This window comes from Neodiprion virginianus, chromosome 6 (assembly GCF_021901495.1).
Source record: "Neodiprion virginianus isolate iyNeoVirg1 chromosome 6, iyNeoVirg1.1, whole genome shotgun sequence".
NCBI classification, from domain to species: Eukaryota; Metazoa; Arthropoda; class Insecta; order Hymenoptera; family Diprionidae; genus Neodiprion; species Neodiprion virginianus.
The window spans coordinates 24,099,726-24,126,809 of record NC_060882.1 but is presented as its reverse complement, the minus strand read 5'-3'; the positions used below and the strand labels follow the sequence as shown (position 1 = coordinate 24,126,809).

General features: G+C 49.4%; 1 protein-coding gene and 1 long non-coding RNA gene across 4 annotated transcripts in view; both read right to left on the bottom strand.

Moving 5' to 3' along the window:
* LOC124307128 (myocardin-related transcription factor A-like) overlaps positions 1 to 27,084 on the bottom strand; it is a 168,889-nt gene that overhangs the window by 70,082 nt on the left and 71,723 nt on the right. The window lies entirely within an intron of this gene.
* Positions 199 to 27,084, bottom strand: part of LOC124307137 (uncharacterized) — a 32,443-nt gene continuing 5,557 nt past the window's right edge. Inside the window, exons 3-4 of one of the 2 annotated variants that reach the window (XR_006908748.1) lie at positions 15,216 to 15,301; positions 199 to 468 (exon numbers count right to left, since the gene is read on the bottom strand). This is a non-coding gene — a long non-coding RNA (uncharacterized LOC124307137). The remainder of the gene's footprint in view (positions 469 to 15,215; positions 15,302 to 27,084) is intronic. The other variant, XR_006908747.1, reaches the window with a different exon arrangement.

Here is a 27,084-nt window from a genome sequence, read left to right as displayed (position 1 = left end):
AGAAACGTCGTCTTCGAAAGGCTGCTAATAGATACATAAGAACCTTCTCTCTCTCGAGTCAGTATATTACAACCATAACTATTATCTTTATCGTACAATGAGTCTATCACGTGGCAAGTGGCTATAACGGCAGCCCGACAGCGGTCGTGTGTTCCAGTCATTGTGTTGTGTTACAATATTTCGTACGGCATGGAAGTAGATGAGAATAAGATTTATTCCACAACGACGTTGTACAGCTTTCGTAACGATGCCTCTGGGGCCTTGCAGGGTATGGATATCAAACTGTCCCGGAATGTAGTTCAATTATTTGACAGAGCTTTGATTCAGCTCAAGTATTTCCACCTCTCGGGATGTTCCGTGATGTCGTCCGAGTTTACAAGGCTTCTATATCCGCGGTTGCTGCTCGCTCGGCATTCTTGACGGACCAGGTGTTCCCTGTAGTAGTTACCCTTGCGGTGCTCCGTTTACCTGTTGAAAATTAGCGTTAATCGAAAAACCGGTAACACCCTCGAGGCGGTGCCTGTGATGGAAATTTTGAAATTTCAAACAATTCACGATGCGTATATTCCGCTCTCCGGAACTCCGCCGGCTAGGCGGTAGATTGTGACGATCCACCATGAAGCGGGTTGAATACGGGTTAAATATGAAATACGGCCGGTATACCGGCCTAGAACAAATTGGATTCACGCTACAGCGTTCAAGGCTGCTCCTCTAATTTATCGCCGAGTCCTCGTGGGCGATACGGAATTCTTGAACAATGGAGAGGGAATTCTTTTTTTCCACCCGATGTTCTTTACAATTTTTTCCTCCTTTATTTCCCATTTTTTACGCTTCTTTTTCCATTGTTTGTTTACACTATCCGTCCGTGCTGATCGGCAAGGGTCAGCGAACGTCAGGGAGATCCGTGAGCCTGTGAAACACGCCTTACCGAATGTTCACAACGAGTTTTCATTACAGCTGGGTTCAATCTATCGGGTTGCGCGCGTAGGTACTCGAGTAGGAACAACCATTTACCCCCGAAGGCCTACAGATTGAGCTGTCACGGCAAAGATTACATTTGTCATAAAACATAAACGCAGTCCTCCACAACGTAATCTGTGATCACCTGTTTGGAGACAAACCGAACCACGAGGTATCTTTCTCTTCTCCTTGGCTCGTACGGAATTATTGTCGTAAGGCTTCGTTCACACGAAACATTCGTGTAAAAAATACAAGTCACGTCGACGGTATTCAATCCGCAAATCGCGAGAAGTTTCGTGCTCGTCGTTTCCTATAAAACGTCTATTAAAAGGCGAGTGCTGCTACTATCGGTGGAATCAACAATTTTCTACGTAAAAAAAAGTCTGTCTAAAAATGAATTATCCTTATCGATTGCGTAAGTAGAAGTCAGCAGCTATTACCTTCAGCCCGACGTTATGAAATGGGTTATAAATCTTTCGACGGCGAACAAACGGGGAAAGGAAGAAGCTGAGAGGCACAGAGGCCTGTTCAAGTGCAGGATTGACGGTTGTTCGTTTAAATTCCAGACTCCGAGCGATCGTCGCCGCAGCTATTATACAGAATTTAGAAAGGGAGGAACGGACGATGATCGTGTATCTGATGCGCGAGGTGCCTTCGAATCCTGATAGACTAAATTTTTGGCCCCTTCGTCGGTAGAAGAAGCGGGAAGAAGCCGAGCAAAACACGCGGTGCATTAATTCGTGTGGACGCGACGTTAACCGAGACGACGAAGAGAGGCGGTATGTTGTAAGCACATTCTTTTCTTTCATTTCATACCAGGCTCATCATTATGCGGTGACATCTAAACTTGTCCCCCACGGACTATACACTTGTTTATAATCTTTCATCTTGTATTGGAAGCGTCGCCTCGCCTTTGGAAGGGTACAGTTATTAAACGGTTGGGCACAATGCTGCTGATTGAAGATAGGTACTTAAGAGGCTGTTTCTGACGAGCATTTAACATGCTGACGGGGGTCAAATTAATACCACGATTGCCCAACCGACCTGCAATCATAAACGCCGCTCCGGAGTTGAACGATTTTGGAAATTGACGCAACCCGCGCCGCTTACCAACTCCAATTCCCTGCAACCGAGTCCCTTGATTGCTGGAATCACTCTCAGGCTATAAGGCTACCAAGTTTAACGCGAACGTAAATCCACGTTCTCTAACGAGGTATGTATCTCTCACCAGCTCACACGGCATTCTTCGTTCGAAGAGATTGCAAATAACGTTGTGTTCTTTTTTAGAATTTTGAATAAAATCAGTGAAATATAAAGTTCAGGTTTCCCAAGAGTAGCATCAAACCGTCAGCGATTGGCATTTTACCGAAAGAACGATTCGGTTGTCGTACGATTGGAAGATAATCGATCGGTGGAACGGATAAAATGGCATAGTTAAGTGGCTCGGCATGGTGCTCTCTACAGGATGTTTACAAAACTCCACAGATAACATCGATGAATTCGGTAAGCTCGCATTACGCCCAGAGTATTTAATTCGTTACAAAAGATATTCTGGTTAACGGTGGAGTCGTCGTCCCTGCTCGCCATTGGTTAATTTACATAGATTGGCCAGGTGGATATACCAGCACTCCACAACCACCGTTTATTGGGTTTGTTTTCACGCACTCTGCGTATCGTTTCGTGCATCGCGTTTGCTGCTGCTGCTGCTGCTGCTGCTGGTGCTGGTACTGGTGCTACCGCAAGTACCTGGATGGTCTCGGAGTGATCGGAGCAACGGTGATCAACGAGCAGCAGCAGCTCCCTGACCCGCAACGGCGGCGTCTCGGCGGCGGAGTGAAACCCGTCAAAGAGTGTCACGTAGGCATCGATCGGATCATAAATCTTTCTAATTAATATACGATATTCAAGTCAGTTGAAGACCGCCGCGTGCACACGCGGATACCGCGGGTACTTATCGTCACGATGACCGGCTGCACATCTACGGCGAAAAGAAATTCAAAATTAGCTATAGGCTGCGACCGCTCGTGATTGCTGTGCATGTGCGAGGTAATTTCGGAGTCAAGTCTAGCGACGATTCTCCGTTTCCTTGAGGATCACTCAGCCGGACCGGAATCTTATCATTCTTACGGAACGCGGAGAAGAGCAGCCAGCTGCAGAGAATAGAGGGAGGCGACGAGTAAGTTTAAAAATTCCAAAACTCGAGATCGGTGGAGGATGTAAATTACTTAATTGTAAGTGAGACGTCACTCGAGTTCTCTGTAAAATGTTGAATGCACGTCGGACTCGAGTGTCCGTATACTACGCTGTATAAATATTAAATATACAAAGACCGAATGGAGATGCGAGAACAGCTAGAAATGCTCTTTCTTTCTTTTTATGCTCCTTCTTCTTCTTCTCCATCTCGTTTTTTAAATTTTCTTGTATTTTTTTTTTTTTGTTTTGTTTATCAATTTCAAAGCTGGCTCATGTCCTCCACTCTCATTATCTATTCGATTTCGTATTGACGCTTCGTATCGTTAGTCAATTGCACGCGGTGACTGTCAAGCCGCGAATGCCGAGGGGATCTTACCTCGTAAACCAGCGGACACGTATTATTAACACTGTCCGTTCAATTCATACGGCATACGGGAGCATGCCTCTCTCGATTATTTACCACAGGTACTATGTTTATTTTACTTATTGTATTACATACGGGCAGAGTATTGTGCTTGTAGATTATATTAATGGCTTTCGCGCGTCTCTCTACGAAGTACCACATTATTATACGTACACACACGCGGGGTAACAAGGCGTAATTAATGAACCGCTCGTCGTATCGCCAGGTTGGCACATTCGATAATTGCCCGCGGAAATCGAGCGCGTGTTTTCCGCGTCTATAATACAGGAGACTCTAATCCCGCGAGTATAAGAGCGATCGCATGACACGGAGTCGTGCATCATAAACGCGAAGCGCGTTACACAGGGAGCACCTATATCCCCCTATGCCTACGTATAATGTGTAATATAACACACGTGTAGTAAAATACTACCGCGGACCAGCGCGGCTGCCGTTGCTGCAGCATCAGATCCGGATCTTTGTACACGAAATAATTTATCGGTAATTGACAAGCGGACAAAAGTATTTCGGCATTCAATCTCGGGCGATAGGCACCTGCCTACACATACCTATCCACTACCTGCACACAATCGAAGAATCAATCGAGAAGAAAGTTTGGCAATCAAAACTTTGAAATACACCGCGGCAAGCAGATCAACTCTGCAGCAGCAGCAGCAGCAGCAGCAGCGGCCATGCCACGCTCTCATTTCCACCGCCCGGCACCTGCTGCTTGTCTTGTAATTATTAGATAAGTTATTAACTATACCTTATATACCCACCGAGTTACAGACGAGCGGGGCATTCGGCATTCTAGACGTTTCTATCCCGACATAAATCTTATCGTCACCGCGCCTCGTATCTCGAGTATCGCGAGCTCACGCAGAACGCATAACTCGGCGCCCACGAGAACACCTTGTAATTGCACCGTTCGAACCTCCGATCGATAATTGCACGTCGAACGCTGTCGCCGTCGTCATTTTTGCACTCGAATTACGTATGTATAGACATACGGATATAAATCGGTCTTGATTTTTCACCGTCAATATCGACTGCAACCGCGCATCGCAGCCTCGTGCAGTCTCCGATAATATAGGCGCAAGTTGTTCCTCCGCGATGCGTTCTTCCACCAAACGGCTTAAGCTGCACTTCTCGATCGAGCGCAGCGCCCACGCGAAATTCTATATACCCGATAGCCGAGAGTGTTAAACGTGTGTAATATCAACTCGAGGTATTTCAGAAACTCGAATATCATTATATTATTCCCATCCTCTTTCCTGATCTGACTCATCGACTTCTCACGGCGGTGCAGAAGCTATGACGAAAATATTTTATATTCCGAAATTGTAGGTAAACAACCGCGTAATGGGTGTACGTACATATCAAGTGAAATATTTTCGTTCAACCGTCTACAGCTGCGCCTGCAACAACGCTTACTTCCGCGCACCGAGTGTAAGATGAAAATAATAACAACAATAATAATTTTAATAAAAAAGCTAAATATTGTTGGAAAAGTTCGGGGCGAAAGATCCATGCACGTGAGAAGGAAGGGAATCAATCACGAGATATCTCAGCGTCGAGAATGGGTAAAGAGATAAAGTCGATAATTCGTCGGCTCTTTGAGACCGATCTTACTCTACCGGTCGAACAATACCAAATTACACTAAGTTATTTATTGTTAGTGCTAATTAAATATCGGTCGTGAATAGAGGGGCCAGCTATCATTGTAACCCTCGGCTGATACCGGACCACTGTGGAGCCGTCAATATCTTCCCATCGATCTTTGATTCGGCCAAGGAATCGATTCTATCGATACTGATCGATACCTACCGTTACGTTAATCACGCACTAATGTAATTTGGGTGTTGCAATCGCGGAGTATCGTTAGGTACGCGTATACATACATGTACCAACTTACTTATGGCGTAGCTATTATGTATATACCGGTGGACAAACAGTCGAGGTAACCCAACCAGCCGGGGCACGTGAGGATTATTTAGTGGAATTTAGGCCAAATCAAACCATACAGCTACGGTCGGGTCGTTTCGAGTGTTTCACTATCGACCGTTATATATTTTTGCTTTTAATCTGTGGAGAGAAGGGAGAGAAGGGAGAGAAAAAAAATGATATTTTTCGTGCCCGTTGCGTTTTGGTTATAATTCTAGTGAGAGGTACTTGTACTCGTCGAGATTACATGCAGGTCGCATCCGACCGTGCTAAAAATAAAGAAACAAAAATTTGACTTTATTCTCTTCCTTACGGTAAGAGATATTTAGGAGTCGGTACGCGTAGGGAAAAACGTTATAATAAAAATCGTAAAAGTTTGACGAGCAGAGGTTGGACGTAGCATGAAAGCGCGGCGAGCTTAAATTACGCAAATTATTTAATAATCGTTCTCAATCTTTCTCTCTCTCTCTCTCTCTCCCTCTCGCCCCAGAATCTCAAAGAGGTGAATTTCGTTTTTGTTCGTCATTATTTCGTTTCGTAATGTTTTCCGGCGGTCTGCGCGGGCCTGCGTTGTGTCAGGTATGCCGGGGTCGGGGGTGACAATAATTCTGTCCAAGGAGGAAACTGCCTCCGACTATTTACTCTGGCTGAGTGACAGAAGCTATAATCACCGCTTTCTCGTTCAAATAAAACTGTCCAAGTAGGAGGAAAAAACTCCGACGAATAACGGAACGACCTCAACACTGCGCGCATACGTTGTGCGGTCGAAAAATACAAGCAAAGATAAACAAACAAAAATAAACAAGACAATCGATAAGAACAAGGAGCGAGAGTATGGTCATTAGATAGTGGCCGGTGGATTCAACGTTGCTTGCATTAGCAACGTGAATTTGAAATGTTCCGGGTCTAAGATCAAGCCGGGGCCCGATGGTCTTTTGGCTTTGATTGATCCTCGCAGTCGAGGTTTCTGTGGTTCCACGATGTTCCGTAGCCGAGAAGAAATGGCATTGTGTAACTCGATACGAACTCGTGCCCGGCTCACGATATCCTCCTGCAGCCGGAGATCAGGCCCACGTACATATCGGGGTCCCAAATCACCATTTCACTTTCGCATATACGTACGTAGGTGGGTGTCTCACGGTTCGCATGGCGGCTAATTTGGAGGCGTATTTTCAACATTCATCCTGACACCACGGATCACGTGTGTGGCACAACATGCGCGCAGGATTAAGACTGAAGGGAACTCGGCAGGTGAATGCAGCTCGCACAGAGTCCCGTGGAATAAAGGAACGAGCAGTGACTTCAATAGCAACGCGGACGAAACTGGCCCGTGGAAAAAAAAAAAAATTTCTCATCTAACCAGACGTTTGACACGCGCGTACATATCGCGAACGCACAACTCTTATCGTTTCGTCGATCTCCCGAAGCGTGCCTCCCAAAGGATTTCGTGGGGATCCAGGTATACGTTTATCTATTCGAACTGATTATGAATATATTATTCCCGGGCGAGATAAATAGATACTTGAGTAGTTTCTCGTGCGATGGAAAGTGCCGGCGAGGCTTGAGGATTGCAGGGTTCCTCCTGACGAAAATTGGCGTTTCGGGCCTCGGGTGTTGTTTGGCACGAGTCGAGGGGGCCGGATCGTTCGGGCATTCGGGTCGTGAAGTAATCGAAGGCCCGAGGCACGTCACCGGAACCACGGAAGCTTCGATCGTGACTCGCCGGTCACGCACTGATCGTATACGAACGCTGGACACGGAGGCGCACGCGTGCGCGAGCGCGTTCCAACGAGTGTCAAAGTTCACGGTAATATAATTGATTTTTCCTAGTGTCACTCTTATCATTTATTTACACGGCGAAGAATGACGAGAATGAAAACGTCAATAACGCAACGTCCGTTAAGCCGTAGATTGGTTGATTAAAGCCTCTCTCTAAGATATAACCAACGGCAAACTGTTCAATTAAAAATTCTTTTATACGTGTTATACGAAACGAAATGCCTTGTCATTCGAATTTGATATCACTTGACTTTTTGGTATAGAAATCGAACCGGGCTGTCTTGTTCGTCGAGATCGTTGCGCGGAGGGAGGGAAAGCGGTTTATCTACCTATATCGCGTTGCTCACCTCAAGACGCTGCGTCGCTAAACTGTTTTGCAAAAATGACGGGCGAGCTGAGAGTGAAAGCGCGGGTGACGTGACACAAAAGTAACGAATTTCGATGGGAGTCGCAGCGTCCCGCGCGCATTATTTGCTTTTCGGAAGACATAAGGAGAAGTCAAAGTTCACGAATGAGAAACTCGACTCGCTCAGTCACCGGGAACTCAGCTCTGCCAACCGGAGTGGCACAAACTCGTAGGCATAAGGCGGGCACCGAGCAGCGAGGTGTACGATCCTGCCAGAGATAAATATCCGAATTATTCCGTACGAATTGTGCGCGCCGCGGCGCCCCGGCGTCGCCGAACAACACCATCCGGGGATTGCCCTTCTCTCTCGAGACGGCGAATAGTCCCACGAACAACGGAGATGGGGGTCAAGACGTATGTGACAGCTGACAATTATTTTTAATATTACATTCTGCGGCTCTCAGCCGAGGAATCCTCGGCCACGATTCGACGACGAATGCTCCTCGCCCCCGGAGAGGAAGAACTTGCTCGGCGTATCAGCAGTGTTATAAATTTGCAATTTCGCAGAGGTTACGACTTCCGGTCGTAGTGGATATTGTCAAGATTTTCATCCTCGATGGATAAGAATCACGTTTGAAGGTGAAGCGAACCAATGGAAAGTGTTAATAATTAGATTACACCGTGAGACTGGGTAATTGATTCTGCAGTTTCAAAGTTGCGCCTCATCTCGGATTTCAGTCCCAACGGGTTGAGGAAGCTGCCGTGGAGAGAAGAGCTGGACGGTGAGGCAGACGGACATGGAGACGTGGTCGAGGTAATGTAAATCAATCGGACATCGCATCGAGTGCTACGACGCGATTCAACGTACATTGACGGTTGTAATTAGTTTAATTAAACGTCTAATCAATCCGTTGAATATCTCTGGTATGAAATCGGAATTTCAAGTGAGTAAATAACTGCTCCGGGGAAACGGGAAGCGGTTGTTTAATCTTGGGATTTTATTTGTTGTTGCTTTTTTTTTGTCGTTTCAAGTTTTGTTTCCAAGTGTCGTCTAATTTCTCTTAAAAAATATCAACCAGATTAGCTGGTTAATGAAGTCGCATAGTTATGCCGTGCGGGGACTATGAATTAGACGCACTTCATACTTTGTCATGTTTTTACCTCCAGATAGGCGATGAGACAGTACCACCGAGTTGCCCACCACCGTATCTCCTACGATCTACAAGACGTGAACGTATCTCTCGCGTGACGCTTGACGTCGCGTTTTTTTTAAACGAACGAAGATTAAAAAACAAATAAGCTCAACGTTAGCGTTTTTAATTGGCGTATCGTGGCGTTAACTTTAAATCGTGCAGTGTACGTTATACGCACACACACGCACACACACACACACACACACACGTACACACCATACAGCCTCACCCAAGGCTTCTTCGGTGCATTAGTTTACATAGGTACGCGGATACAGGCGTCGCCGTACTAAGCGACGATGAACAATAAAAATGCAAGCGTATAATTAACGCGGAAAACGACGCTTTCGTTTCAGTCGTTCATATTATATCCTATAAGAGGCCCGTACTAATAATCACGGGAATCACTTCGTGGGCCGATGATCACGCGGCGTTATAAAGTAGCCGCGATCACAGAGCAGGAGGTACGGAACACGCCGTGAACCGTTTGCTTTTAATTTTTTACGCGTTATAGAAGCCGGGGAAAGCAGCCGCGGCCTCTTTGAAAAATCTAGGCAGATTAATGGGCATTATTCATCATCCTCGATTATTAAAAATACATTGTGTGAGCCCGATCATGCAGGCTCTTTATACGCCACAAACGAATACCCTCTGTATAATATGGACCACTACCGAGCAGAGTTCGATCGACGCCTGATCGACACGACACGGATGATTTCCTCTTACACGCTCGATGGAAAGAGGACGAGGGGGTTGCTCCGGTCGTTGGGCAGCGGCGGTGGAAAATGTCAGAAACGCGTAAGTATAAGGCAACGAAGCGCGCCTCTAACGTAGGTGATTTCAGCAGAATTCATGGCTGCTTGATTACAAGCAATAAACCGGGCGTTAAGACAAGATTTACGAGCATCTGCGAGCATCTTCGAGGTATCTCTGAGTATCTCGAGGTACCCGTAGTCTCTGATCGCTAGCCCGGGGCCTTATTTCTGCCGGTTTGCGCCTGCGCGACGAAACTGCTTCTCGGCGTTATTGTGGTGGACCACTCAGCGACGCATTTGAACCGGCGCTAAAACGGAAAAGTTTTGAACGATCTCGGGATAACACTCGCAAGCTTGTACAGATCGATCCATCTGATACGTTGTCGCGTTGTGTTCCATCGAAGGTGGTTACGAGCGACCACAATTGCGAAATTTGCAAGCGTTTCGTCGGGACCAGCGACAATGATCGGCACGAGACGATTGTTCGTAGCCATCGCTTTCCGGGCGAGAAAAGCTATCAAGACCGCAGACCCTAGGCGGCACAATTAGGTACATGGGATAGGATTTATCCCCGTTGGCGCCAGATCCGTCACCTGGCCACCGCCCTACGCGGTGGTCAAATCTTCCTCGTCGAGGAGCGGCGAATAATGTTCAGTGAAATACAAGGTCCGGAAAATCATGCGGCTTAAACGAAACACGAAATGAGGAATTTTCGAGGAAGTGTATCTAGTTTCACCTGTGTCGTATACAGCATGGGCTGCAAGGCTCTTAGCGAAGAACGAGCGTGTTAATATATCTCAAAAACAACCCGACAACGCTGGTGAATAATTATTCAAAGTGACAGTTTAATAGGTGTGAGATCGTGGTGTAACCCATGCGGCAGAACGAGAGGAGCCACAAATCAAAAGTGCAGAGAATAACGCACTCGCGCTCGACGCGGACCTGTTTTTTCCCAACTTAATGAACGACCATCTTCAATTACCTGCCTACTTTGTACCCGTTTTACACGATCGTGGCGCGAGCTTCTCACCCTAAATATCCAAAGGGAAATAAAACAAGAAAACAAAGCCTCCTATAATGCTTCGACTACCTGTTGATCACCGGTGATTCCCGGGTTCAAGTGAATCTCCAATCCTGGAGGCGTCGAATCAAACTCCTGCGAAGGCGAAGAGCCACGAGCTTCGAACTCGGCAGTCTCCGACTGATTAATGCGATGAAAAGAATTCTGTATGCAATTTTTACAGTACATGCTCAACGGGGTGGGTGAGAATTCTCGATCTCTTCCTCAGCCTCGACAGCCTTAAATAAACAATGCGAAATCTTAGAGATCATTGTGAGATTGAAGGACGCTCAACTGTTCCTTCCATCGGCGCAAAGATCTAGCAACAACACGGCTCTTTATTCTTCGACGCATGCATAATTTAGACGCATGCAGGTACGGACAATCAGTGTTTTGATTATATATCTCGTGCCGTAAATACGTTATATTCCATAAGCGAAATCCGCCTCGTCACAATACATCGCGGCAAGCTCTCGCGTATAATATAGTGTATAAGAGCAGGATAATCCTTGTACAAATTACCGTAAGAATGCAGCAGCAGCAGCAGCAGCAGCCGCCGCGGCGTGGCGGTATTTCGGCGCAATTAGGCCAGCCGTTAATTGATCGGTAATTCGGAGAGGTGCGGTAAGGTCATCGGTGAGTTGGCGCGTTCATCGATCCTGGTATCGGTACTTCGGCGACGCTCAAGTGGCAGCGGTCGCACGGCGGCTCAGGAATCACCTATTTGCTAGATTTCGTTGTTTTTTCTTCACACTCCACCTACGCGTCCCCGTACGCGCAAAGGCTCAGCTTCGATCCTCTCACTCTCCCTCTCTCCTCTCTCTATCTCTCGGCGTGCGCTCGGCTGCTCACGTGGCTCCACTTGAAATCTCACGTCTGCGTGGGAGTTGGTTGGATGGTGTCAAGTGAGCGATCGTGGTTGTCTTACGAGGACGAAGGACGACGACCAGGTTCTCAAAGGGTTCCTGATCGGGGACACCATAGCTCGGCGAAACGTTGTGACCTGCTACGATTTGATCCCGTTCAAAAAAATTCCGCGGTACCGTTTTCGAGTCTCACTTATTCGGTGCAAGGGACATTTTTCGACTTGTTCTTTTTCTGCTTCTTCGTCCGCTGCGTCCGTTTGGTTGACTTCGTCCAAATTGCCGTTTCAGCGTTGGAACGAACGCTCGACGCGCTCGATGCCCGGATAGACCTTCGCACGTGCTATTAATATGCGAGTATAAGGGGCGAGCTGGGTAAAACTAATAGACAAACAGCTGCGGATAATGCGAGATGTTACATTTTTCTTCAACGTTTTATCATCTATTCGCCTCATTAAATAATCATCCGACAAAGAATCGCCGACAACGACGTTTCACTGTCTCTTTCTCTCTCCGTTTACGTTCTTCGTAACTAATTCTGCCAAAAATAAAAATAAAACAAAAATTCCGACCTACCGATTTACCGAGATTGAAAACTAAGATTAGAAATACTCGTGTAAAGTGTGAAAGGTCTGAAAGTTGGATACCTAGAACTTCCGTTGAATTTCCAACGATCGCGCTAATTTCTGCAGAGGGGATTCCGTGCAGTCCCTGCGATCCACGTAGCCGGCGAACGCGTCCTCTCTGGAACAACTCGAAACTTTTTCCAGCGAGTTCGCAAATTTCGATGGCCGCGGATTGTCGTGCGACGTTGCTGATCGCGATATCGGGGTCCGGCGAAGAGGCAGTCAGACAGGCAAGGGTGCCGAGGATTGCGCAACGCTGGCGCCACGTCGGTCGCGCCGCAGGGCGCTCGTGACTCACCGATGGTCGACCTCGAGAGGAACGGGGACCCAAGCGCCACCTCGACAACTTTCGGCTCTTCGTCACGGTGAATAGGCGAGAACGGAGGAGGAAAAAGGAGCGCGGAGGACCGGACGGCGAGGACGTCCCTGCAGGAGATGCGACGGCGGTACGGGAGGCGGAGGCCGAAGCGCGGATTGTGCCACCTTTCTCCGGCGGTGTGTTTGCTCTCCGTTCGTTTGTTTACCAAGTCTCGTCGGCGCAAAGGCGATGCGATGCGATGCGATGCGATGCGCGTGTGGCGGCGGTGTCCGCGCAGCTCAGTCGGACAGTTATCGCGAGAGGCGTGCAGCCAATTAGCGTTACTTTCTTGCAAATGAACCGAGGCGTTCCGTTCCGCACTGCGGGGCTGCACCTCAGACTTCTCTACGATCAAGGGTCCGCCGTTTCCAACGCCCCGCGAAAGTGCTCCGTGTTCTTCGGCCTGTTGCTGAAACGAAGGTGGAGGAGGAGGAAGCCACGAAAACGCTCGAGCGTCGTACGTTTCGCGAAACGGCGAGGCCGCAGGATGTAAAAGTTTCTACCGGCCGGAGACTTGAACGCTACCCCGTTCCTGTTCAATACTCGGATCAGCGGCGAACCCGCACTGACCCAGATGAATTCCCCGATGAATTAAGCGAAGGCCGAAGCTCCGCGAGTTATTACTTGACGAAAAGAAAATCTCGGAGTACCTAGGTTGTTGCAAAGACGATCACGGGTCACGCAGTGTTCGGCTATGTGGCGCAATTCAACGGCCGCAGGCCAAACGTGTAGCTCCGGTAGTGAGGGCATCAATCACTGCGTATCTACGCGCGATGGTCGTTGCGAATAGAACAGAATTTGACGGTACGGTGTGCGAGGCGAGCGAAATGTTACAACCGCAACCGAGCACGGATAGTACCAAAAGAAGGAGGATTGTTATCCGAAGCAGTGGCGTGCCGTTTTGAAAGCTGCTTCTGATGCCGCTGCTATAAATCATCTTCATCGGCGAATCTGGCGTCTTCGCGCCGCGTGACTCACGTGTGACTAACCATCGGCAATACTGCAATTATGCCCGATTGTCGACGGGAGTCCAACCGTCGAAGAGACTCTTCTTACTCGAGAAGATCGATCAGCGTTCGGACTTTTGGACCTTCTTGATTGAGAGCAAAAGAACCCAGACCCTTGATGTCTTGGTCGTTTCTGTATCGAATTATCGGTTCCCAGCGACAGCTTCGCGTTGTATCTGCGGCGATGATTCGTTTCCAAGCACGTGCCGTCGCAACCGGCTAAACGAATTGTTGAAGACGATCGAGGCAATACTTCGATGTCAGTCTTACACGCGAGTTAATTATTCCGCTCGTACGGACTTTCTCTCCGCGGGTCCGGTAGGTATATTAATTTTCGCAACCGATTGCCAAATACCAGATCGATATCACGCCGCTGAGGATACGCGGTAGGGTAGAGATAAAAACCATCGCGTAGTTGTTCCTTCGAAATTTCATTTGCCAGGTGATATTTTCCACCGAGGCTGGCAGAGGTCAAAGGTGAAAGGCGACAACGAAACGCGAGGAAATAATTCACCGTTGGTTTTTTAAAATTTGTTTTTCTTTTTTGGTCGATCAGTCGTTCGAAGGGGGCGACAAGTGAGACGTCGCTGCTTCTTCTTTAATTAGGGTATATAAATTCCTGTCTCGTGGAACACCGTGGCTGATTGGCGAATCGAGGAGAGCGAAAAAGATTGTCTGGAGAAAAGGAGTTGTTATTACGACGGCGAGTGAAAAGAGAATGAGAGAGAAAAAGGAAAAGAAAGACGCCGGTTACCGTACGGTAATATCTACATGTATTTTAATAATCGCCGAATAAAGAATCTGATGCGTAAAATTAGGGAAATTGAAGATTAATGGTTTGCACGTGGCCGTCCTTGGATATCGACGTATCTGGACCACGTGTGGCACAAAGAGAGGATCCGTGAGGATTTTGGTTAGGCATCGGGATGATCGAGGTGAGCAGCTTTCGACGAAGGTAGTACTCGCGTGTCGGAACTTTGAGGCGCGTCTTCATAAATTTGATTCGCATGGCGTTGGTATGGCCGCTTCTTTTCCACCGAGATACGTTATATTACAAGATGGAGGAGGAGGAGGTGGAGGAGGAGGCATAAGCATATGTCAGAATCGGAGGTACGAAGCGCAGTGCCAGTGGCCGTCCGATCCCTCTCGTCATCGACGCAGGGAACCTTTCTTGCGCGATTCGGTAGATAGAAACTTGTTCAACGTCAGTCTGCGGTACGTCGCTCGGATAACCCGGAGCACCGCGGCGGTGGAACGGCGGCGACGACGACGACGACGCGAGAGACGAAAGGGACATAAATTTTCAAGCGTAAACAGAGTCAACAATCTCTCGTTGAGAAAAAGCACCGACGGGGGTATCAGCGAGGCCTTCGGATATATCAAAAGCAAACTAATGTCACCGAAAGGCAGTAAAGCATCGAGAACAAAGTACAACGTCTCGGGACGAGAGCGTATACCTACGGTATAACGAACTCCAGATAAAACATGACAACCAGCTTGAAACACGTTACCATTCGTCCCCGTGTCCCGAAGCCTCCTCGCGATCGAGCGAGGTTCTCGGAGTTTAGGAATCAATTTGCAAGTGAAACTCGATAGAAGGAAGCGAGCCGTCGTTACGCCGAGAAAAAGGCAAGGCGGCGCTCTTCGATCCCACCTCAATTTACGACGTACCGATCTCGCTCCATCGGGGTTCCGTTTATTATACAGGGTGTAAAAAAACAAAACACCTACCATTTCATCCATCCTCAAGATAACGCTCCACCCCAACGTCCCTACGTATCGATTCACCGTGTCGAATTACGATAAACTGTCCTTACCTGAAACACAGAAGTAAACATTTTTTGGTTAACGATAAGCTGCATCGGACTACCAATCTGAGAAAATTCTTCAACTTAAACGAATTGCTAAACGGGAAGAAAAAGAAAATCAACGACGGGAAGAAAAAGAAAATCAACGGTCGAAAAATTGGCCAAGGGCCGAAGGAACAATGCGTGAGGTGCGAAGTCACGGAGTGCATCAAGGTGCGTTGGGTTCAAGGCTGGGGATCCACGCCGGTTGTCCGGTCGTTCGCTCGGCCGACCATTCCGCGCCACGCCCTGCGTATATCTTGTATCTACCGGTTGTCTGCCCGCAGGATCGCAGACCGTGTTGGAATTATCATTTATTTATCGGCTATCGAAGTCGAGCGCGCGTTTATCGCCGTGACGGTTAAAAATTGCGCGGAAATTAATACAACCATTTCCGACTGATAAGGACGCGTAGATGCGGGGCGCGCCTCTTCGGGACTTCGAGGACACGACACGAGTCGCCGTGAGCACGTGCGACGGTGGGCCGAGACGCGTGGAGTGATTTCGGAGAAGTCAATTTTTGCCAGGAGTAAATGGGGAACTCGGGGACTCTGTTATAGTTCTGGTGCAGTAATCCAGAGGAATGATGAGGAGAACGGATAATATAAGAACGACACAAGCTACGGCACGGAATCGTAACCTGTGCCCGTAAGGTTATTAATAGAAACCACCACCGATGTTGAAACGAGTGTCTCTAAATCTTCGGGAGCGGAAACATTTGTCTTCCAGAAGCTGAACCAGAAGAGAAGGGTAGGGAGTGGAAGACCTCTGATGCTTCGTGTAGAGGAACCGCGATAACGAGTTTTCCATTTTAAGAGTGTCGTTGTTACGCAAACGACGTAGGTATAATGTATCCTTGAAGACGGAGAGTCAAAGAGAAACTGACGACCGATTTGTAATTCCCGACGGTATTTGGAGGCCGGGCTTCGTCCAGATCATTCGGTGCCAAAATACCTAATTTTTTTTAATGGCGCGTGAGTAAGCCGGAGCCGGTTGTCCTGATCCACCTCGCATGAGAGCGGAAGTTGAGCATTAGTCGGATCTCGTCGCGTCCCCTTCGATCACCCCCCCCCCCCCCTGCCGCCTCACCCACCCTCTCTTTCCGATCCGAGTCGTTCGACTTTAATGCCCGGCCGCACGATAATCGGTCGGCGATTGGGTGCGGCTGCTGGAGTCCGGGAGGCCGGCGATGTTGGAGCAGCGATGACAGGTAGATCCGCTAATCGTTTGACGGGCAGTGCGCGGTGGCTCGGGTCGTCAGTTGCAGGCGACGAGTTCGCGCAACCCGTGATGTTCGTTCCACCTCACGAGAGGCGAGGTTATTACCAGCTCACGGGCTGTCACTGGCCGAGCACCGGGGGACTGACGAAACCAGCTATGATAGCTGTAATTGTGCTAACTGCTCGTGATGGTCGGTAAATGGATGATAATTGTGGCTAAGCGTAGCCGAGCAGAGCGAGCGACCGTCCCTCGTCGCAGGTGCTTCGTCATTCGTCCAGGACTGGTGACATCTAGGTGTTGCACGGATGACGCGAGAATTTCCCATAGCTATTGCACCACCCTTTTCTTGTACTCTCACGCTACCCGCGGCTCGGCTCGGCTCTTTTCTCATCGTTATTACATACTGGCTCCGGGAGTTTTCTTTCACCAACAGCTGACGCTGTTTCGTAAACCCGACTTCCAAATGGGGATGGATTGCGCGGAGCTGGTACGTTCGGTGGTCCTTTTCCCTCTTCAACGACAACTGTCATACAAGGCCCTGGATGATTCGAGTGACCAGTGGCCGCCGGACTCTCGCGGTATTTTGACGCGGGTGGGTGGGTACGCTGAAACTAGGCGAGTCGCGATAACTCGGAGGTTGATGGGATCGAGGTGGTCAGCAGCTTCCACACGCTCGACCAGTACCTGGTAAAGAACTGCATCGGGGCATACACAAAGCATCATCGAGACTCTGTCGCGAGACAGCATAGCTTTGTAGTTAGTTGTCTCTCGGAGCACGTCGTCGGCAGCTACCAGGAATTGCCTGGCCTGCCTGCCAGAATGACTCGCCCGCTTCGTCCCGATACTCGATGCCTCTTCCCGTCTCCTTCTTCTGCCAGGTTCACCCTGGTATCCCCTCGAGTATATCCTTCGTCTCCAGGGAGTCCGAGGGCAATGTCGTTAGTTTTGACATGTTCTCTTGGCTGCCGCATTTCTTCAACACCGACCGGACTCGGGATCAAAGCTTACCTCGCGCCCTGTCCGCGCGATCTCGAGCTACTCCGAGGAGGAATCTTTACTTTTGCAATTTGTTGTAGCCTATACACCGCGCATAATGTATCGCCGGTGAAATTTCGACGACTAAATTACGCTGGATCGATCTCTCCTTTTTTTCGTCTCGTCTTGTCTCGCGTACCTGTATCAGCTCAACGACGTACTCAAATCCTCGGGCAATTTTGTCCCTGCACGGCGCGTGTTTCCCCTTCTCAAAAACGAAGAATCTTCGCGTGGGGTGGCGATAAAAAATCGCAGGGCAGAGAAGAGGTCGACGATTGGAGGCCGGGGGACCGGAGAATGTAGTTAGTTTTGACAAGGCACGCTGCCGATCGAGTAGCTCAGATCGAGTCCGATGAGAATATTTACTGCATCGGCTGATCTGTCAGCTGATTGTGCCGCCGGATTTTTAGCCCCTTCTTGCTGACAAGCGAGCCATGTCGACCGTATGCAGGAGCGAGAGCGGTTCTGTAGGAAGAAGGTTGAATGTTTTGTGTAGACGAGGGCTCGCGGGGAGCGAATGCCGATCCGCTGACGCGTCGGCTGGTTTGACGAGGCCTGATGGATGCCTCTGGTGCATCCCCGGACCGCCGTCGCCGTCGCCGATTGCCGCGATGCAACGAGCAAAATATCGCGGTTCGATTCGAACCGCAATTCGAATTCCCCGGGCATTCGACGGTCGGACGCGACGCTCTGGTGCAGCTTTGAAAACAAACGATGCCGGCCCAAGGACGTGATTAAGCTCCCCGGGGAACCCCGGGAAGGGGTCAGTCTCCTACATCGGCTCTCTTCGAAAATAATCGCGTGTCCTTCTTTCAACGAGCAAGGTCCTCTCTTAGCGCGGAGTTTCATATTCTCCGCCGACATGTTTTGCAATCATCGATCGGGTTGGTAATCGCAGTTGACATCGAGACACGTATAATCCTTAACGAAACCGCAAGACTGATGATCGTGGAAAGAAGAAGTGGCGAAAATTTTCATGACCAATTGAGCGCCGCGGGTCTTTACTGTGGGAACATTATTGCCGAGGTAAAACTGGCGTTACAATTGCCGTTGAAGTTTGCAGGTCTTATTAGAACCCGTCGGGATGTTTTCGCTCGCGAGAAACGCTGCTGTTTTACAAGTAGCGAACGATTGGCGGCGGTCGCGGCAAGAGAAGCGAGGAATTACGGTGAGCATGGATGCGCGCACGTGTATAATATCTTTGATCGTCGAAGTTGAATTCGCGGCGAGAAAACTGTCACGTTTTATCGCCGCGAATAAATCCCATTTATGTGCTAACTCAGTCGGACTTGTTTCATCGAAGAAGAAAGAAAGATAAGGCCTGATGCGCTGCTCGGCGGTCGTGTTTCTTTTGTAAAGCCGATCGGCAAAAAGCTCGGCAATATTAGTCCTCGTTAATACCCTAGTTTTCTCGTCATCGTTTACAAGGTTACGTTCCGCCGTGTTTGCGAACGCAGGAATTATCGTTTCCAGGGAAGAAAGTCCAGGCGAAAATATCGCTCGTTGGTGGGTCGGACTCTGTTACATCGAGGACTGCAAACCGAGCACGTCGAGAGCTGTTTGGCTCGTGGATCAGAGGTGGGTGAACCCATAAATACGCGATCGCTCGAAGAGCGGTGCAGCCACGCGATTGTCCAGGTAACGGCTCTGAGCCGCGAGGATTCGCCAGAGGTGGGAAATGAAATCACTGTTTTTCGTTGTCTTAAGGCGGGTGTCGATAGTGCGGCGTAGTGCCGAGGATGATTCGGGTTGGAACGTCTCCGGCACGACCTTGAAACTCGGATCTCATCTCGCCCCGTTCTCGGTGAGGCTGCGCATTCGAGTAATATAGACTCAATTTCCGCCAAGGTTACTAGATATTCGCGACTGATTCGCCGCGAAGTCGTCGTACTTGTGCTCGATTGCTCCACCTGAGTCATTAAACGAGTTAAGTACCCCGCGCTCGGGTCTCGGTCCGTATTATTCCGAGTTGATGAGACAGGAGCAGACCTTCCCTTCGCCTTTCCCTCTTTCTCTCTTTCTCTCCTTCTCTCTTCCCTTCTCGACTCGGTCCCGGAGCCACTTATTAATTCGGACAACTGCCTAATTTACCGAGGAGCCCTGAGACAGGCCTGCTTCCAAAGCATCCTCTTATGTGAGCCTAATGGGCGGGGTGTGTTTCGGGTGTGGCTCGCAAACCCGCTACCGCTCGAAGATGAGGACGAGGTGGAAGGGGAAGAAGAGCGATTGCGTGCAGTGAGTGGGCTTGCGATAGGAGCGAAAAGTCTTTCATCGGAGGAACGGCGTAATCGTAAGAGAGGTATTTGCACGGAACCGATTTTCGCCCTACATTCCCTTTTCGGCATGCGAGGGAGATCCTTTGTAGTCGCAATCCCTTTGAAAACCGGCGCGAAGAGTGCGATGAGACGAGGAAGGGGGGGAGTGACGTGTATCGCGAGCAGTTAATCATTCATCTTGCATCAATTCAGCTCGAGTTATCTGCAGTGAAATAAAAGCAGGCGCGTATATACGGGGCGGCGGCGGCGGCGTGCGGAATATTTCCATCCGTGAAATATATAATTTCACGAAACTCTCCCCTCGGGCGGTTTTTTCTACAATACACGTCGCTCAACCTTCTCTCGAAGGTAAGACGCCCGGGAAGAATCGGACATGTCGTCTCGGGCCGTAGCGCCAATGCTCGCGATCAGTAACGCGGCCCTCGGAATCTATTTTCGCAGTTTCGGGCGTGGAATGAGGAATGAGGCCAATTAAGTCGTACATCATTAGCAGCCGCGCTGCCCACCAAAGTCCCGCGTTCTACGGAGTAAATTACCCGGAAATTCTCCCCCGCCGTGCCGCAACTACTTCCTCCGATTATATTTCGCTGCGCCAACTGCAGTTTCGGAGTGGGAAAATTTAGGGAATCGTTAACTGATCTACGACTCCGATTGATCTTGCACCCGCTGACTTTAGAGCCGTCGAACGAACGCGACAAGGTTCAATACTTTTTGGTACCCTGAACCGACCCAGACGTGAGAGTAAAAAATCTGTGAGGAATGCCACGAGAGAAATCCTGACCAAAATTCGGCACTGGCGTTGAAAGAAATTGGCGACAGGTATTATATCAGAGACGCGGTTATTACGCCTGTGGGTGTCGCGAGATAATCTCGGACAGCCAACCGCACCGCGATACTCAAGAATTTGCGCCTTGAGTGATGGAACGCAGACGACTGATTCACAATCAGTCGGATTAAAATCCGGCTGATACCTTGCCGCGTCTGGTTTGGCTACGGATCAACGGCACACACGGATTTGAACGCCGAGTCATACGCCTTCTAGAAAGTGAGTTATATGCCAAATGTCAGCATGATCGTATGTCACGCGGATGTGTTCTTTCGTTCGGCAAGTGAGACAGAGACTTGTAACACCGGTACCGAAGACTGGCTGCAGAAATCCTCCGTTTTGCTCCGAAAAAATAGTGGGTACCGATCGGCCCCTCGAGCCGATCGTCAATAATCCACCGAGGCTCTTCGTCCTGGCGAAGCTTCGTCGCATAGTTTGCAAGGGCAGGGGTGATCCGAGGGATGAGCTAATAACTAGTTTGATTGTCCGTCACGGTGTCCGGTGGCTTGCGAGACCCGGAGGCCGTCCGGAAGACCTTTAAAGCGACCGGGGTCGATGCACCCAGTCACCGACGTCAAAACACACCGCCGATACGTTCCGGTGCAGGTCGACGTTGATCGTGGCGGCGGTGGGAGTAGTTCCCACCGTCTAGTCATCCCGGTTAGTCTCTGCTCGCGAGGGGAGCTGGTAATTCCTGGAACCTGGCGGAGGCGCAGCGCTGTCTGGCAAAGCCGTCTGCCTCTTGCCGAGGCACAAATACATCCCCGTCGAACGAGTAAAACCAGTGGGCCGAGCCTCGGCTTCTCTTGGCTTCTCTTGGCTTCTCTTGGCTTCCCATCGCTCGCCTTCTCGGCCTCCCTCGGCGCTCCGCGTACTCCTCGACGGCAGCTCCTGCTGGCTCGCAGAGCCGAGTAGTGGGTACATAAAACCGGAGGCAACCGGCTTCTAAGTAGGTACGTGATCAGCGATAATAACGCGACTCTGAAACGTGGAAGATCACCGAGCTGTTTGCTATTGGTGACGCGTATGCTGCTTTGCCGTCCGATCGGAAGATTTCATTTCTCTCTCGGATACGCGACGAAGCGACGGGATCGTTGAAGGCTGCGGTTAACGGAGGGGTCGATTCCAGGTCGATCCCGGGTCGCCCGAGCGCGGGTTCCTCTTTTTCTCTTATTACTTTGTCTAACGGTCGTAAATCCCAACGAGCCTGATCTCTACTCTTGATTGGTTAGCTGAATGTACAAGTTAAATCGCGGTTTGATCCACCGTTGCAATTGCATGCACTATTCTGTTGCTGCTGCTGCTGCTGCTGCTGGTGCTCCCGATCGTTAGCGGATGAATCGTTGAATTACAAGTAGCCGCCTACTGCCGCGGTAAGGTACACTCCGTACGTACACGTGTATGAATATTATTCGCATACATGCGTCGTCATTAGTTTCACAGTCACCTACGGAGGGGGAATCGCTCTATGAAACAACCACGATCATGCCCCTCGAGGAAATGAGCCGACTCTCCGCAACTGTGGCGTATCGAATCGAATACGAGTCTTCGTTTTTTACACTCTTCTTAGAGATACCAATCGACATGAAAGGACGGACCGTACGATGAGACGATATCACGTACCGAGTACTTCTGGCGGTTACGGGTGAAAACTTCTAATGGTTCCAAAGAGCTGAACTGAGATTTTCCTGCCGATTCGTCCCAGGAATTATGAAAAATTCCAACAACTCGGAGTATTGGCCCTCTGAACTGACGAGACGTGTCATAACCGTCGATTTGGATTTCGACCCACACCCCATTAAACTGTACACAGACATTCCGATCTCTGCAGCGTTCGTCAACCCTGCAGCAGGAGCGTAAACTCGCCACGGTGTTATTTTTAGAAGCGAATGAATTTTATTCACCCTCATCGGACATCGACAAGAAACTATTGTGACTTCGCATCTTCTCGTTCGTGGTTATCCTTTTGCCGGCGGCGTTCCCCCTGCAGGCAGGATCGTCCCGAAGCGGACGAGGGGCGAGCGAGGACGAAGCGCGTATTTCTACCAACCTACACCGACGAGCCAACCGAGCGATCCTCCGGCTCCGCGTAGGTACTACAAGAGACAGCAACGACGTACTCGAGCGCAATCGCGGAGCGCAATTATTTACCGGAACGGTAAGGCATTCGCCCCCAGCTTTTCATCTCCGTCGAGAGTCCTGTTGGCTTCTCCTCCCTCTCGCACTCGTTCGGGAAGGCGTATTCCCTGCGACTTCCGATCATTCGCCACGTACCTACCTTCGCCTTCGGGAGGCACAACTGGACTACGACAACTATCTTGGGTGGGTCGGGTTAGGCGTAGTTGGGCACAGTTTGTATTGTTTCTTCGCGGCAGGCTTCTCTTCGGCGTAATACGAGCCGCGGCATGGCAGCGGGATATAACCGCTGCACCTACGTGCGCCTCCGCATCGCGGGCAGCAAAGGACCCGGTAACCGAGACCATGCGGTCTGCGTGCGGCGGAGAGCAGAGGGCTATTGTTGAAGACGCACGACGGGCTGCGGAACGGGCGTGCGCGCTCGCGAAAGATCTATCGCAGGAATTTGCGTATGTAGATGAGGAGCCGGGGCCGGACTGGACTCGACTGGACTCGACTGGACTTGGACTCGAACCGGCCGTTGCCGGCCAGCTATTGTTTTCCAAACAAACCACTATCACTCAGGAACACACAGCCCCGCAACTACCAGACTTATTACGATATGCCGCTTTACCCCTTGTCTCGAGCTGTCCGAGGCGAGGAGGACTACCGAGTCGCCGACGCCCTTTTACTATCCTATATTCCACGCCGCGGTTTACTTTGTAAAACGCCAATCAGCGATTTTCCACCACCGATCGGAGATTCTCGTCAAATGCCGGTTAGTCGGATTCACCTCCGACTCGATTCACTAGCGAGACTTCGCGGAGAAATTGGCGACGAGTAATGGCCGTTTATCACAATCTCCGGAGATTCTGGTTAGTTTCACGACGAGGGAAGTCCGCGGCTTTGAAACACCGCCGAAGACCAAGCTGAGAAAGTCGGAGCATCGATCCAAAGCAGGAAGAGAATAGCTGCCATGTTGGTACAATATCGTAATGCCTGGATACACAAACACCCGAGCAATCCAGCGCGAAGAACAGCGTACAGTAATCGTCTATTTTCAATCGGACGCGATGCTCTCCATCACAATATGAAAGTCACGAGAGTCATAGGTCAGTGCGCGTACGCTAAGGTACAGGTGGGTTTGATGGAAGGCGCCGTCAGTAACGCCTGAATAGCTTTTCGACCGGATAGCTTCTGGCGGCGTAGTTTATAAGTACAAGTTCCGTCGCTCGCGATACATATTGGAACCTTTTCTTTTTTTTACGCTGACGAGGATAAACGTTGGAATTTTCTCATGCCTAAAGAGTATCTACGGTGATGTTGATAGGCCGTGGATTTAATCGCGGAGTGATTTTGTTCGACGGATGACGCGGATTGTATTGGGGAAAAGAAATTTGCCAGAGTTTTCGATTATCTTCGCGGTGGTGATATTATCGTTTCATAGCCCACTGCGGCCGGCAGTTGTTTATCGATCATTGTATGCGATTCGATGACTAATACCCGGTGATTTAGAGAGCATGTAACGCCGCTTCGCGAGTGTTGCGCATGGTCGCAGCTTTATTGTCCTTATTGCCCGTCTCTTTACCATATCGCCGTGCCGCACAAGGCGCTAGCCAAGCATCTTCACGGTGTCTTCATGGTGTAATGCTACATAAATACATCGTTATCTTGGTCCCGTCGATCGGTACTTGATAAATCCAAGTTTTATAACGCGCGCGTCCAACGAACGATTCATTCCGCATCTGACGTACTTAGTTACAAAACGCTACGCGGTGGTAAAATTCAATAATTCGTACATCGTAACGTAACGAGGGGTCGGATAAATCTGAACCACGACCCGTGAACATCCTTTACGGATACCCTTTCAATCATCAATCAGCCATCAGAAACGATTTTCCACGCCAACTTGCGGTTCACTCCTACCACTGAATTTCAGTTCCCGTGCATCTGGCCCACAGTCAGCCGAACTTTTTATCGCGACAATCTGTAGCCGCAATGAATTTTTCAGAGTGAATAACAGTCGCAAATGCAAAAAGAAAGTCGCTGAAAGACTCGAGATTCCGTTCCGCGAGAGCCAGCCTGCTTTCTTACGGTTGATTTTCACATACGTAACCTTAGTATACAAACACTGGTTTCTAAGTACACATATCCATTTATTTAATCCCATTGCCTTGAGGCGGGTAGATGAACACAGGCATACTTTGAGCGTATTAAGTATTTCATGCCTACAGGGAGCTCGAGTACCGAAGGCTTAGCCTGGTTCGATTGTATCCATTCGAAAGACGATAGAGCCGATGTCTACTGTTCTATTCTCTCGACGCAACGTCGGTAGCAGCGAGTCGATTTTTGCAGGTATGAAAATTTTCGAGAAATGATCATTTGAGAGTGCGACGAATTAGCAATTTAAATTCACCGCGTGCGGGGCCCGCGGAGCTACTACGACGAGTACCGTTGGGTCCGTCGGTGCGCGGAGCGCATACATGACTCGGGGCACAGGAGGCACCTTCCTTGACCCATGCGCAACAAATCCGCGAGGAGCTATAGGATCGCGGAGAAAATGTTCTTTCGCAAAAGCGTCGAACAAGGTGGACAGCCGGGTAAACTTCGCGTAGGTACCTATATACCGATATATATATATATATATATATATATATATATATATATATATACATATACGCGTCTCTCGAGTCTATTGCGGGGAAATAATAAATATGTGCGGTACGTAGCGCTTAGAAAAAGCCTACAAAGAATACGCACACCTGCGCTTACGCGTGCGTGGGAACGCGCGTCGCAGCATCCTCCTTTCCGTCTCGCTCGTATATGACATACCTGACGACGACGTGGACAAAACCCTACAAACGTTGACCGATTCAGTCGGTCAGGTAACCGACCGTCAGCCTCTCCCTCTGGACTGTTGTACCCGCGAGTCTGGTGCGCTGCACTTTCTACCCGCCTGTCACTCGCGGACGTTGTGTGAGAGCAAAAATCGATTGAAAAATGCGAGGGTGAAATATTTGGGAAAGGAACGGAAAAGGAACGAATTAACGAGTTACCCACTTCAGCCTTGACAGTACGTCGCGCGTGGGATGAGCACGCCAAAATGTATGTTGCATGTTTAGATGCAGCCCACCTACCCACCTTCTGGTAAACAAACCTTAGGTATTATTATTATTAGTTTTATTATCACGTATACGCGTTGCACGGGGTATCGATACAACGGAGTGCACGCGTTGAAATATCCTACGCACGTGCCACTCGCGGTTATACCGCCAACCGTCGACATGATTATCGATACGTTGATAATTTATCATTCTTTTTAGCTACCGGTTACGTATGCCTTCGCTCTCGCTGTCCTCGCGTTGTTCTTTGTCGACGTAGGTAGGTAGGTAGGTACAAGGTACCTCGTACCTACGGCCCGGCCCGCCTGTCCACGTCTGAAGCGCGGGGAGCGCCAAAGGGCGCGAGAAGTGATTGATGGACCCCGAGCAGATTAATATCTTGTCAGTTTTGCACTCGTCGGTGAATTTTGGAGGTTGTCAAATAACCCGATTGGAGCTGATAGGATCTATGGTTGAATTATAGATGAAAAGTTCGTTCGTCTTGGGGCTGATCAAGGGACTGACAGTTTTTCGACCAGGGGATGAGTCGCGAATCGTATAATAGATAGGCATGTACGCTCGTAATACCGACGGTGCACGCTTCGGTGTTCAACAAGAACAAATTTGTGCTGCGCGTTATAGGTATACAATATATGGTATATACAAACCGCGGGTATTTATCACTCTCGTTTAAGCAGCCTTGCGCAGCCAGCCGCTCTGCCAGGCGGGAATGATCGAGTGGGCAGGTAAAACTGCCAAACGGACGCGAAGTTCCGGGAGTAACGCGGTACGATTTGCTCGCTCGCCAATGTGTCTCTCTCGCCCACGGTACATATATCGCAACGACTGGTGAATAATTTCTCGGCGATAAGCGTGAGCAGGAAGTCTTTTGGCAGTAATGACGACTCGAGTCTTATGCAAGGCGATGCACGCGTCTACCGGTGCGAAACTAAAGTTAAAAAGACATACGTGTTAAAAAGAAGAAGTTAAAGTTAAAAAGAGATACGAGGTAAGACAAAGTCTGCAGGATCTGGTTGATCGGTAAAAAAGAAACAAATCGAAGATCGAAGATGGAGAATCAGCCCTGCGGAGATGGAAGAAACCTGGATTGGCGCGGTGAGAAACGTATCTCGGTAGCAAAATTATGTACAAAATTTTGTCAGATTAGTGAATACGGAA